At 52.2% G+C, this 14,644-nt stretch overlaps 1 protein-coding gene across 3 annotated transcripts in view; it reads right to left on the bottom strand.

Annotated features, from left to right (window-relative positions):
• The window catches only part of ZHX2 (zinc fingers and homeoboxes 2), a 179,631-nt gene that overhangs the window by 103,912 nt on the left and 61,075 nt on the right, over nt 1–14,644 (bottom strand). Inside the window, exon 1 of one of the 3 annotated variants that reach the window (XM_059893207.1) lies at nt 1–14,644. This exon is cut by the window's right edge and continues 61,075 nt beyond it. The exons of the other annotated variants lie outside the window; for them this stretch is intronic. The gene's annotated coding sequence lies outside the window, so the exon portion shown is untranslated. 3 annotated transcript variants of the gene reach the window in all.

A 14,644-nucleotide genomic window follows, 5' to 3' on the forward strand; every position in this document is an offset into this window, starting at 1 on the left:
CTGTCAGTGATGGGAAGTCACCAGAAGAGCTGGATTCCCAGGGTCTGCAGTTCTCAGCACACAGTGGCCAGCAACAGTCCTTGCTGAAAGGGTGGTGGAATCCTGTTAGCCCCCTGGCCCCCTCAGGTCCTCTGGCAATATGAGAAGCACCGCCTAGGACTCTGCCATCTTTACAAAGAGCTACCACAGGGCAATCTGATTTGTGTAGGGAAAAATTCTCCCCAGGCACCTGGCCTGAGCCTCCTTCTGTCAGGCCTCGTCGAACCATGGCTCCGGCGTGGCTGTCGGCAGATGTGTGCGGATGAATACATCTTTGATTACAGCTCATGTTTCCGAGGGAAAGACACGGCTCCCTGGAGACTGGGAGTCTATGAAAATGAGCCCGTGCAAAAGAGATGTAAGTGAGCTGGAAACGCAAGCCCTCTGGGCGGGCGCTGGTTTCTTTCTTTAAAGTAAATAACAGCAGACAGGACCAGCCTGGATGAAAAGCAGGTTCTTCGCCATCCCTAATGTGTGTGCGTGCGTGCAGGTTCTTTGTCATCCCTAACGTGTGTGTGTGTACAGGCTCTTCGTCATCCCTTTTGTGTGTGCATGCTCAGTCGTGTCAACTGTGTGTGTGTGTGTGCAGAGAGGACCAGCCTGGACGAGAAGCAGGTTCTTCATCATCCCTAATGTGTGTGTGTGTGCTCGCACAGGTTCTTTGTCATCCCTAACGTGTGGTGTGTGTGTGCAGGTTCTTTGTCATCCCTAATGTGTGTGTGTGTGTGCTCAGCCGTGTCAACTGTGTGTGTGTGTGTGTGTGTGCAGGTTCTTCGTCATCTGTAATGTGTGTGTGCATGCTCAGTCATGTCAACTGTGTGTGTGCACACACGCTCAGTCGTGTCAACTCTGTGTGTGTGTGTGTGTGTGTGTGTGTGTGCAGAGAGGACCAGCCTGGACGAAAAGCAGGTTCTTCGTCATCCCCAGTGTGTATATGTGTGCGTGCTCAGTCATGTCAAGTGCGTGTGTGCAGGTTCTTCATCATCCCTAATGTGTGTGTGTGCATGCTCAGTCATGTCAACTGTGTGTGTGCGCACACGCTCAGTCATGTCAACTGTGTGTGTGTGTGCACGCACATGCTCAGTCGTGTCAACTGTATGTGTGTGTGTGTGTGTGTGTGTGTGCAGAAAGGACCTGCCTGGACGAAAAGCAGGTTCTTCGTCATCCTTAACGTGTGTATGTGTGCGTGCTCAGTCATGTCAAGTGTATGTGTGTGTGTGTGCAGGTTCTTCATCATCCCTAATGTGTGTGTGTGCGAGTGCTCAGTCATGTCAACTCTGTGTGTGTGTGTGTGTGTGTGTGCAGGTTCTTTATCATCCATAACGTGCGCATGCTCAGTCGTGTCAAGTGTGTGTATGCGTGTGTGCATGCGTGCGTGTGTGTGCGCGTGCACTCCGTCATGTCCGGAGGTGGTTAAAGGGACTGATCTGTGAGAAAGTGGTACCTGCTTAGGATATGTGAGTGTTATCACCGAGAATGGGTGTGCCTGCTTCCCTCCTTCCTCGGGGACACTGATTTAACCCAAATTTCTTCACCATAGGGAGACTCACCTTAACCTTAAGTCGCTCACTCAGTCGTGTCTGACTCTTTGCGACCCCGTGGACTGTAGCCCACCAGGCTCCTCTGTTCATGGGATTCTCCAGGCAAGAATACTGGAGTGGGTTGCCATTTCCTTCTCCAGGGGATCTTCCCGACCCAGGGATTGAACCCAGGTCTCCCACATTGCAGGCAGATGCTTTAACCTCTGAGCCACCAGGGAAGCCAGGGAGACTCACAGACCTAGTTTATTTATTTATTTTTCTTTCTGGGGGGCGATTCCTCCTCATACTGCTTTCTGGAAACTGCTTCAAGGCAGCAGCTGGTGCAACTGTAGAAGTCGCTGTGTTTGTTTCCCTTCTCCCAGCTAACATAATCCTGTGTTGTCTCTTCTGTGATATCTGAAACCTGCTGTATCACATATTTTGTGTGGCATAAGGCAGAAGGGTAACAAACCCTGTTTAGAATATGGTTTCCACTACTTAAGAGCTTTGTGTCCATAGACAAATTATTTTCTCTTCTCTGAGCCTTAGTTTTGCCATCCACAAAATGGGCTAAGATGGGCCTTAGGTAACATTCTAAAAGTAGGCTGTTGTAGTTTGAGCCCAAGCATGTCTGAATACAATTATTCCATTTTCCCCACGCTGTCTCTTGAACTTGGGACATGTACCCCCACCCCAGCTCTAATTACCTGGCACATAACAGGTGCTTAGTAAATGCTGGTTCTGCCTCCCTTCTTTCACATATCTATTTTCCCACTATGCTGAGTATAAATTGGGGTATCCAGGAGGTGCTTTATAAACCCATGCTATATTGGTCCTCCAATGTGCACTTCAGCAGCTGAAAATACAGAAGGAAAAAGGCAGCTAGCTGTGTTCTCTTTCCCTTGACTCTTGTTTTGAACCCTTTATTAAATATCTTAAGTATTATTTGCCTTCAGGGTCAAAACACAGTTTCCAGAGATGTCCACTTTGCACTCATAAATGAATTCTCGCTAAAGTCTCTTTCTTTTTAAAATTTTTAAATGTGTGTGAGAGAGCATAAATATACTGACTCATAGCTGGAAAAACTCTCTCCCCAACACATTCCAAATTTGTCGAGTCACATGAACTGAGTAAGAGCGCTTCATGTGGCTGCTAGCCCCGAGCTGGCGAGCAGTTACGCCAGTGAAGGCTCGCTCTCCCTTCCCTGCCCCCTGCTCCGAGCCAGCGTATCCAGGGACTCCGCAGATGGCACTGAATGCCCGACACAGGTTCAATGAATGCAAGGATTGGAAAGGACCTGGCAACTACCTAAAGCCAAACTCGAATTTTGCAAGACGGTGTAATATTAAAAAAAGAAAAAAAAATCAAAGAAAAATTTACATATCGTACTGCCAAAATCTAACAACTTCGCTTACTGAATCAGGTCTCTGCTGGGCATGACATCAAGCACTTGACAAGCATGACTCATCTAACCTTCACAGTCAGCCTGCGAGGTAGGGAGGTTATGACGATCCTCGCTTTACACGTGGGGACACTGAGGCATGGGTGTTAGAAACTTGTCCAGGGTCCTGCTCTGTGTCGGTGGAGCTGATTCTACCCACTGCCGCTATAGAACACATGCTCTTACACATCCGGTCATTCATTCTGGAAGGAAAGAATCTTTGTGCTACACAGAAGGAAGAAAACTCCATTTATTCCGCACATATCTACCCAACACTAGAATCCAAACACCACATCAGATGTCAAAGAGGGGGCTGCTGATGAGCATGGGCAAAACGGGGTGATTGGTGACTGTGTCCAGTGAGTCTGTAATTGTGTACAGGAGCTATGATGTTTGCACAAACAATTACAACACTAGTAAGTTAAAAAAGGGGGCTTCCTTGGTGGCTCAGTGGTAGAGTCCACCTGCCAGCGCAGGACACTTGGGTTTGATCCCTGGATCAGGAAGTTTCCTCTAGAGGAGGAAATGGCAACCCACTCCAGTATTCTTGCCTGGGAAACCCTATAGACAGTGGAGCCTGGCCAGCTACAGTCCATGGGGTCGCAGAGTCGGACACGACTTAGCAACTAAACAACAACAAAAGTAAAAATGGCACCTGCAGAATTATGAAGTGGGGTGCCTGGGGGCGGCTGGGTAAGGTGATAACTCTGGCTGGGGAGATCCGGAAGGCTTCCTGGTGGAGGCGCCATTTGAACTGGATCGAAGGATGTGTATGTAGGATTCAGACAGGAGGTGGCTGGAGGAGGTCCTGCCTGCTTATCCCAGTGAGTACACACAGATGGCCATGGCCCTGGGAGTTCTTCTCTTGGTTTAGACTTGGGACCCACCCCCACCCCAGGAATGGCTGAGCCTCCATGTCTGCAGATGAGGAGCATGGGTAGAGGGGAAGGAGGGTAAGAGGGGCCAGGAAGGAGAAGATCGGGAAGGGGCTGCAGGACATTGGAACACGGGGTGGGGTGGGGGAAGGGAGCAGATCTGGCCAAGCTCCAGATGCGCTTCCTCAGAGCAGGCTCCTCGCTCTGTGGCCTCAGTGTCTCTCATCTATGTGCTGAGTTGCTTCAGTCGTGTCCAACACTGTGCAACTCTATGGACTGTAACCTGCCAGGCTCCTCTGTTCGTGGGATTCTCCAGGCAAGAATACTGGAGTGGGTTGCCAGGCCCTCCTCCAGAGGATCCTCCCAACCCAGGGATCGACCTCGTGTTTCATTATGTCTCCTGCATTGCAGGTGGGTTCTTTACCACTAGGGCTACCTGGGAAGCCCCCACTCCTATCTATAAGGAGGAAGACAAAGGAATTGCCTGGGTGGAACCTCGGAGAGCTCCCAATTTATCCCATCCGTATGGAGGTGAGAGGAACCAGGACCAGAGAGGGGCTGGGCTTGTGGAAGTCCATGGATTTGGATCCAAGTTTATGGGACGACAATGCAGAAGTCCCAGTTGGGCTGCTCTCCCCACATCCACACCCTGAGGGGCATGCCACCTCTCAGAAGTCCGGGAAACTCCAGACACGCTGTGGGAGGGGAGACGGAGGACCCCAAATGTGCCTCAGCTGGGTCCATGGGCATCAGGCTCTGACACCCCCGGTGGCCATGGAAAGTTCGGCCCCAGTGCTGACAGTGCAGCCGGGCCGGCCCCCCAGCGGGTCTCCTGGCTCGGCCCTGCCCCCACGGGCACCTGTCCTCAGCGGACCCCTCCCCCACACTCAGGACGCTTCCAGGAAACCGTGACCAGTTCCCCTCGGCCCCGGTTCTCCCTGACAGGCTGTACATCTGGTTGTGACTCACAGCGCTGGATTTCCGCCCGGGCCCTGCATCTTGAGTGGGGCGCCCAGTCTCCAGAACGAGCAACCTGCCCACCCGGCCGTGGCAATGGGGGCTGCTGCCCTCGTCAGCTCATGCCGAGCTCATCCATGGGGCGCCTCGGGCTCCTGGACTGACACTGCTCTCGGACTGGGCTCAGGCCTGAGCAATCTCTGAGGGTCCCTCAGATTCCAGGCTCTTCAACCGAACTCCCCTCTCCCTGCAGGGATGCTTGCTGCCCCCCGACCCCGCCCGCAATGCCAAATCTTCCTCCTCCCCTGTCCTGCTGCCCCCAGCACTCCAGTCAAGGCTCTGCTCCCCTCTGACAGCTGGTTCGGCTCCGCCCTGCTCCAGGGCTGGAGGGCTGGGCAGAGGTCCTGTGTCCCCACAGGGTGGCGGCCTCCAAGGGTGGGGTCGCATGTCACAATGAATGCCAACTGTTCATGTGGGCACCCAGTGTGCCCACCTTCAGGCCTTCACGACTGCCGCTTCCCCACCCAGAAGACTCTGCCCTGAGTCTTTGGCCTCAGCTTCTTGTCCAATTCACCTCCCCAGTGAGGGCTTTCCTCCCATCCTGCCCTCTGCCTGTTTTATTTCTTTACAGCCCACGTCCCATTCGCCAACGACTGACTTGCTTGCTACCTGATCACACATTTCCTTGTTTATCATCTGGCTCTTTGAGGAAGAAGGAGAAGAAGGCATCGCTCTGTCCTGCTCGCCACCAGATACCCCACACCCAGCTCGGAGCCCCGTACACGGAGGATGTGCTCAATAACTGTCCCTCCAGCGGGGTCCCCAGCGATGCTGGGCCGGTGGACATGCCTGGATCTCACTTCACCCTCACACAAGCCCTGTGTGGTCAGTATCACTGTCCTCCTTTCATAATAAGGGGTGCGAGGCTCAGAGAAGGTGGGTAGATTGTCTGAGGTCACTCGGCCAGCAAGTGGTGGAGCTAGGTATCAAACTTGAATTTGCCTCATAGGAGAGTCTGTGATTTTGACCACTGGACTCCGCTGTTTGCCTTCGGTGTTTTCCGAATCCCCATAGTGAGGACACAGGAAAGACCTGCGGATTGAATGACCTGCATGCCATGTGATACGGACTGAATGTGCGTCCTCCATACCCCGAATTTATACGCATGCGTGCTGAGTTGCTTCGGTCGTATCCAACTCTTTGTGACCCCATGGACTGTAGCCCACCAGGCTCCTCTGTCCATGGGACTTTCCAGGCAAGAATACTGGAGTGGGCTGCCATTTCCTAGTCCAGGGGATCTTCTTGACCCAGGGATCGAACCCACGTCTCTTACGGCTCCTGCATGGGCAGGGCATTTCTTTACTACTCGCGCCACTTGGGAAGCCATGTTGGAGCCCTACCCCCAGTGTGACTGTATTTGGAAATGGGACTTCTAATGGTGGTTAAATGAGGTCATAACAATGGGGGCCTGATCCCATATAATTAGTGTTCTTAGAGACACCAGAGAGCTTGCTCTCTCCGAGTACAAAAACCGAGGAGAGGCCACGTGAGGACACAGCTAGAAGGTGGCCATCTACAAGCGAGGAAGAGAGTCATCACCAGAAACAGAAAGGAATGGAACCTAAGTCTTGGCCTTCCAGCCTCCAGAAACTGTAAGAAAATAAATTTCTGATGTTTAAGCCACCCATTTTTATGGTAGTTTGTTACAACAGCTCGAGCAGATGAACACAGCTTGTTTTATGGAAGCCAGATTGCCAGGTCTAGGAAAGTAAGTCCTCCTCCTCTCCTCTCTTCCTTTCTCCCCACTTCGTTTAAGCACCGACAGTGGAGGGAAGCACAGGAACCCCCGAGGAGCTCCCAGGAGACTCAAACTGCTGGCCCATGGTTTGAACACCAGCCACAGAGCTGTTTTGTTGGGCTGGCACATATTTTTAAAAAACCATAAGGAATCAGAAAGCTCTTAGTCTGGTCCTTGCACATGCACACTGCTCCTTGCTGTAACTGTCCCTCTCTCTGAGGCCTGGGTTTGGTGCCAGTGACAGCAGGTGAGCCAAGCAGCAAAGACGCATGGTTCAGGGTGCCCTGGGGCAGAGTGACACTGGGCAGGGAAAAGGGCGTGGGGGATGGCGGGTCACCAGAGGCTGCAGGGAGAAGGTGGCTTTGGCCTGGTCCCTGGAGGGTGGACAGGAAGTCACCAGTCAGAAGGGGAAGGAGGGTGCGTTCCAAGGAAGGCAGTGGAGAGGCTAGGTGCAGGGCAAGGGCATGGCCTGAGCAGTGCGGTTGAGCGTGCCTGAGTGTGAAGGTGGAGGGGCTAGGACACGGGCTGGAGGGGTGAGTGCCTCGGGCTCAGGGGCCCCTGACACCAAGAAGTTTGAGCACTGTCCTCTATCCAGGAGTCATGACCAGGAGTCCCTGCAGGCTTTAACTGGGAGGGGTCACCAGACAAGCTGAGTTAAGACAGGCGGATGCTGGGTTAACTGCTTCCTCACCGTGTGACTACACGCACAGGTCGCCCTGGAGCCATGTGGCCTCAGGCCCCTCATCTGTAAAATGGGGGTCACAGGGGTATTGTGGAGACTGCGTGCATGCTCAGTCACGTCCAGCTCTTTGTGATCCACCGGACTGTAGCCTGCCAGGTTCCTCTGTCAATGAGATTCCCCAGGCAAGAACACTGGAGTGGGTTGCCGTGCCCTCCTCCAGGGGATCTTCCCAACCCAGGGACTGAACCTGCATCCCTTGTGTCTCCTGCATTACAGGCAGATTCTTTACCCACTGTGCCACCTAGGGTGACTGGGGTTAATAAGTGTACTTACTCCCAAGATTGGTTTGGGGAACTTAATGAGTTAACAAGTATAAAGCACTTGGAATGTCCCTAGCACCTGGTAAGACTCAGGCAGTAAGAGTTACTATTATAACTGTTTAAGGACACAGGTTATCTCAGTGGTAGAGTTGAGAATGCTCTTTGCATGGCCCCACACTGAAATATTTGATTCTTATCAACACACCATGTTTACTCAAGGTGGAAAATGGACTGACCTGTTTTTGGAATAAAGGGCACATTCATGCAGCCTGAGTGCCCCATTTCCAGAACATTCCGGGCCACCGAAGGCTGACAGTAAAAATTCAATGGAGCAATAGGGCCTCTCGGACACGTTTCTTTCCCCCTCATATTGTACTGCCTAGGGAGGCAGTAAAAAAAAGTTCTCACAATTTTAAAAATTAAACAGGAAGGAGACCCAAATAATTTCGGAGCAATCTGCGTAGATGTGCTGCGCTTGGCTGCTGTCGCCCTGGTGCACTCACATCGCACGTTTCCATTTCCAAAGTCTGTCACTACGGTCTTTTGTTTCTGCCTCCTGACAGATGGAGATTCGGAAAGTGGGTTCTGGCAGGAGACTAGCTGGTTCAGATCTTTTTGCTACCAATCTTGAGTTCAGTAGTCCAGGGACATTTATTTATTCTTGTGCCCGACAAAATGAGGAGGGGACCACATCAACACCAGTGGCTGCTGGGAGAGCTGGAAGACACACACAAAACCAGAGTCCCTCGCATCATCACTCCCTCATCCAGAACATGCTTCTCACGAGCTTAACAGCTACTCGGGGCTGAGGACTCAACAGTCATCAAAACACAGTGTCTCCTTCCAGGAATGTGATGGGGGAGGGTGGACGATGCGACAGACAAATAAACAGCCAGTGCCAGGTAGCCAGATGTGCTTTGGGAAAAAAAACCCAAAAAACAGAAGATGGTGGAGATTTGAGAGGTTCTGGCCGAGCTATGACCCTGAAGTGGCCAGGCAAGGCCTCCATGACAGCATGTCTTCTAAGCAGAACCTGAACGATACGAGGGAGATCTTTCCCACGTAGATAATGGGGGAAAGAGTGTTCCAGACTGAGAAGGAGCAAGGACAAATGTGTGTCCGCGCATGCGTGCGCGTGCGTGTGTGTTGCTCAAGGCTGGTGGCAGAGGGAAAGGTGATGTGGCTGGGATTACCATAAGGACTTTGGCTTTTGCTCTGAGATGCGGGAACCAGCGTAGGGTTTAGAGTAGCAACTGACAATCTGACCTGTGTTTTTAAGAAGTCTGTAGTTTTGAGGAGAGGAGACAGTCAGGGTTTTGTGTATAAAGTGAGTGGAGGGCTGCAGCTGAGAGGGGCCGAGAGGACAGCCAACGGCAACTGCAATGACCCACGTGAGAGGTGACGGGGCTTGAACTGAGAGGGAGACGGGGATGGAGGTGGCAGGGAGCAGTACCACGGGGCTGAATATGACCCCAGAGGTGGCATTCACAGCCACCAAAATGGGAAGGGTGCCCCCTGGAAGGGTGCAACGTGGTGATCCTGGGAGCCGGCGGTCACACTGGGTATATATTTTGAAGGCAGAATAGACAGGACTTATCAGATGTAATGAAGTGGGAGAGAGAAAGAGGAAACCAGGATTTTTAAACAGAGGTATCTATTTTCTGAGAGGTAGAAGAATGAGAGTCAAGAGTTAATTTTAGATGTGCTCAGTTTGGGAAGCCTCTTCACAAACGTTAGGGATGGTAGTGAGGATGGTGGTGATGGTGATTATGAAATGATGACTTGGTGAGGATTATGACTTGAGCAAATGCTGAAGATTTGCTGTGTGCTGGGCATAGCGCAAAGAACATGAGATGCATGAATGTGTGTAATCTCCATTGTCATCCTCATTTAATAAACCAGTGTAGTGGGTTGAACTGTGTCCCTCTCCCCCAGTGACATGTCTATGTCCTCGTCCCCAGGACCTGTGAATGTGACCTTACTTGAAAAGAGTCTTCGTGGGTGCAACTAAGTAAAGGCTCTCAAGATGAGATCATTCTGGCTTCTCCAGATGGCCCTAAATTCATCAGCAAGGGGCCTCATAAGAACACCTGGAGAAGAACCCACCTATGAAAGGTGACGGTGAAGGCAGAGGCGGAGCTGGGAGTGATACAGACACAAGTTACGCCAAAAACTTCTAGATGAAAACTTCTAGATGCTGGAAGAGGCAAGGAAGAACTCTCTCCTAGAGCCTCCAGAGGGAGCAGGGCCCTGCTGACTCTAGATTTTGGACTTCTGGCCTCCAGAACTATGAGAGGTTCGATTTTTGTTAAGTCACCCAGTTTGTGGTCCTCTGTCATAGCAGTCACAGGAAACTAAAACGGCAGGGAAAGTCCGGCACAGAGATGAAGTCACTTGCTCAAAGGCACGCAGCAAGAGCGCCGCAGAGCTGGGGATGCTTGCCTTTAGAGCCGCTCACTCAGTAGGCGGGTGCTCTTCACCCTGTGTCTCCAACGAGGAACTGGAGGTCAGAGCCACAAGGCCATGCCAGGAACACAGCTGGTGGATGGCAGGACCAGGCTCCCTTGGGCTTCTAGCAGGGAGGCCGGACACCTTTCCCTGCCCTCGATCCCCACCTCTCCACTTTGAAAAACCCAGAAAGGCCCTTGTCCAGATCATCTAGTGCCTCTCGGCCGCCACCACGTGGATCCAGGGCTCTGCTGGGAATGCCGCCCAATCTGGTGATTCCAGTCTCCAGCTGCTCTGGGTCCAGGAACAAGTGGCCCCAGAGAGACCCTGGTGGGGTGGTGGCCTCGGTACCTAGATTTCAGTGCCACCAAGGTTCACAACAGTCACTTAGCAACAGCGTACCATCTGAATTTCAAAACCACCTCCTTTCCGTGATACTGACCCTGAAATCCTCTTGGCTCCCCTCCCACTGGGGACACGGGGACTGAAGAGGGAGGCGAGCTGGGGCAGGCCACACCCACTGTGCTTGAACCTCTGCCCGCAGCTGAAATCAGCCTGGAAGCAGAAGCAGAAAAGGTCCATTTTCTCTCCCTCCGATGCCCGGAAAAACATTTTACCGGATAGAACCCAAATATTGGGGATCCAGGGAAGATGATATCCTTCCCCACCTCCCCCCACCCCTATGCCTCATCAAAGCTTCAGCATTTTCAGAGATGGACAGAGGGACTTGTGACAATTGGGGCCTGTGAAGGGGCCCAGGCGTCTTCCCACAGAGAAGTGTTTTTAGAGCCCTTAATGAGCAGAGGGCGGTTCATGTCGGGGGTGGGCTGGGAATCGGGGGTGGTGGGGGGGGTGTTCTATTTATGAAGAATACAATCGTTACGTCCAGGTCAGTGGAGGGAACCACTGGGCTGAAACAAATTTGGGGGCTGGGGAGGGAGGAACATTATGGCTGCTTCAAAAACAGGACTGTCTCCCCGGCCCGCCGACTGGCCCAGAAGACCCCCGCTCTCTCCCCCAAGGTGCACACACACACAAACTACACAAGCACCACACGCTGACCCTCAGAAGCACACCTGGGCTACGAGGTAACCAGGTCCCACTCACGCACACACTTACTGGTTTGTTCCTCTCTGAGGGCAAACTGAAAACACGCTCCCAGAACGGACCCGCGCAAAGCGAAGCACTGCCTCAACAAGGTCCCCACCACAGAGCCTGCAGAGCCATCTCCACAGTGCCCAGGACAAGTGTGGAAACCTCCTCTGGAGCTGTCTTCAGAGGCAGGACAGGCGGCGAAGGGTAAAAGTGGGCACATGACTGTATAATTGCCCCCGATTCTGACCACCCCTCCCCCACAACTGTATTTCTAAAGGGTAGCAGTCCACATTCCAGAGATGTGAGCCTTGGCGCCACCTGCAAAGGGCAGAGATTTGACGACGAGGATAACAGTGTGGTGTGTAGGGATGTTCCCGAATGTTCTTGGGGGTCTCAGAGGCTCTGGGTTGGGGTGCTGCCTCTGGAGTAAGGAGTAAACTTCCCATCGGGATGACTTGGATGAACACACTACCCCTCTGCACAGGCGAGTCCTGGGGATGGTTATTTCACTATTTTCTACAAGACAGTTGCATAACATCATGCCACCCGCTCTGGCCCTGGCCTGGCACATGGGAGCTGGAGAATCACAAGGTACGAGGTGCGGCTTCTGTCCCCATTGACCTGATGGGGGAGCCAAGACTCACACCTGGGATGGGTGAGGTGGGCCCGGGAGGGCTTCAATGCAGAACTCCATTGGAAAAGGGTGCCATGAGGGTGGGGCTCAGGGAAGGAGGAGGTGGAGGTGGGGTCTGAACCCTACTTCAAAGAATGGGGCGCATCAGAAGGGGGCACCCAGTCGGGAGGCAGGGAGGCGGGGACAGGCCAGAGCAGTCCTGGGTGGTGTGTTCAACCCGCCTCACCTGGGAGGGACACTTGCAAGGGAGAGGTGTGGAAACTGCTGAAGAGGGGGGTGCATGCATGCATGCTACGTCACTTCGGTCGTGTCTGACTCTGTGTGACCCTATGGACTGTAGCCCCCCAGGCTCCTCTGTCCATGGGATGCTCCAGGCAAGAATAATGGAGTGGGCTGCCATGTCCTCCTCCAGGGGATCTTCCTGACCCAGGGATCCATTGTCTCCTAGTCTCCTGCATTGGCAGGTGGGTTCTTTACCACTAGTGTCACCTGGGAAGCCCCAGGAGGGGGGTGGGGGAGGGGAATTCCGTGGGGGTCCAGGCCCAGCAGCAGCCTGGATCCCCTTGAACATGACTTGGAACATGGCTTCCTTATGAGAATGGCATCCAGAAATACCACAAATCCTACATAACTTTCTTGGTGGGCTACAGCCCATGGGGTCCACAAAGAGTCGGACATGATTGAGCGACTGACACTTTGAACTTTTGTTGAAGTACACAACTCAGGGTTGGTTCCACTGCTGTGTGTGTGGTGCGGTTTCACTGCGCCTCTGTCTAGACACTAACCATGTACACAACGACAGCTACTGTTTACAGGCCAGCCCCTTCCAAGGACCTCAATTCTTTTAATTCAGAGATGCCATTTTTCCAAAGGTAATTTTTGATGTCGACCATTCTTAAAGTTTTCATTGAATTTTGTTACAAGATCACTTCTGTTGTCTATGTTCTGGTTTTCTGGCTGCAAGGCATGCGAGATCTTAGCTCCCTGGCCAGGGATTGAACTTGCACTCCCCGAACTGCAAGGCGAAGTCTTCACCCCTGGACAGCCAGGGAAGTCTCGGCAATGCCATTGTTATCACACTTTTAATGCCCGTGGCCACTATATTCCTTGGCCTCCCAAACAGAGCTTAACCTGCCACTTAGCTCACTTGATTGTCTCCAGGCTAAACTCAAACAGTGTATATAAAAGAGGATACTTTACCAAAGCTCATCATTGTTGTCAATGTTATTATTAATACCATTTTACTAGGCTTCATCTACTTCATGGTAAAGGTTATTTAAGGCCTGAGTACAACATTAAAAAAAAAAACAAAACAAGCATCGCTTTCCAACATTAGCAGAGGAAAGATCCTGTGGAGACTGGCAAAAGATAAAGCTACCAAAGCCTGAAACGCGAGAAGGCAGGACATCGGGGCTTTTTGTTTGTTTCTTGTACGGGGGCCCAGAGTTCTCAGAAGGGGTCATTAATGGCTCCCTGGTTCCTTGGCGGCAGAAGGAACGCAGTGCCTGGCCAGCGGTGGCCTTCTTTGGAGACAGGCTGCCCTAGGCTGAACCTGAGTGCACCCAGCTCACAGAAACCATTTATTCAGTGCCCAGAAGCAGGAGAATACAGCCTGTTCTCTGCCATAAGAAGGCCCAGTGATTGGAAGGAGATACCCTCCTTCCAAAAATAAATCCAAGTAAAGCCTCCCCTCACCTCCACAGAAACCTGTTCCTCTGCAGACATTAACCACCATCAACCCACCATCAACCACCCACTGACCTGCCAGGAAGCTGGCGCCACACCTGGTTCTCCCTCCCCATCAACATCCACAGTCAACCCACCTAAGACCACCTTGTGACCACCACATCGCCAACCACCCTCTTCTCTTTATCTCCATGTGAAAGTCGCTCAGCCATGTCCAACTCTTAGTGACCCCATGGACTATACAGTCCATGGAATTCTCCAGGAATACTGGAGTGGGTAGCCTTTCCCTTCTTCAGGGGATCTTCCCAATCCAGGGATCCAACCCAGGTCTCCTGCATTGCAGGCAGATTCTTTACCAGCTGAGCCCACCAGGGAAGCCCAAGAATACTGGAGTGGGTAGCATATCCCTTCTCCAGCGGATCCTTCCGACCCAGGAATAGAACTGGGGTCTCCTGCATTGCAGGAGGATTCTTTACCAGTTGAGCCACCAGGGAAGCTTATTGCCATAAGCACTATACAATTTCCTTTTTAAAAAACAGCCCCTGCTGCCACCAGGATGAAAGGAACAACTTAATTAAAAAAATTTTTTTTTGGCTGTGCTGGGTCTTTGTTGCTGCAAGCAGCCTTTCTCTAGTTGTGGGATTGGGGCTACTCTCTAGCTGTGGTGCCGAGGGCTTCTCACTGCGGTGGCTTCTCTTGTTGCTGAGAACAGGCTCCAGAGTGCTCAAAATTCAGTAGTTGTGGCTCAGGGGCTTAGTTGCTCCGCAGCATGTGGAATCTTCCCAGAGCAGGGGTTGAATCCATGTCCTCTGCCCTGGCAGGTGGATTCTTCACCACTGGACCACCAGGGAAGTCTGTCATTTCTTGCCTGAACTTCCAAAGCCACCTTCTACATGGCCTCCTTGGCTCCACTTTGGCTCTTTCCCCTCTCTACCAAGAGATCTTCTAAAACTGTAGATAAGATTGCAGTACTTTTCTGCTTAAGCCTTTGAAGGCTTCCTGCTGAACTGGGAATAATTTAGATTTCTTTACCAAGTCTTGCAAGGCCCAGTGTGATGTGGCTCCGGCCTGTCTTTCCCGCTGCATCAACCTAAGACTCTCTTTTCTTTGGAATGAACAGAATCATACCTGCCTTCCAGGCTGGTCGTG

Source organism: Bos taurus, chromosome 14 (genome assembly GCF_002263795.3).
Source record: "Bos taurus isolate L1 Dominette 01449 registration number 42190680 breed Hereford chromosome 14, ARS-UCD2.0, whole genome shotgun sequence".
In the NCBI taxonomy this organism is placed as follows: domain Eukaryota; kingdom Metazoa; phylum Chordata; class Mammalia; order Artiodactyla; family Bovidae; genus Bos; species Bos taurus.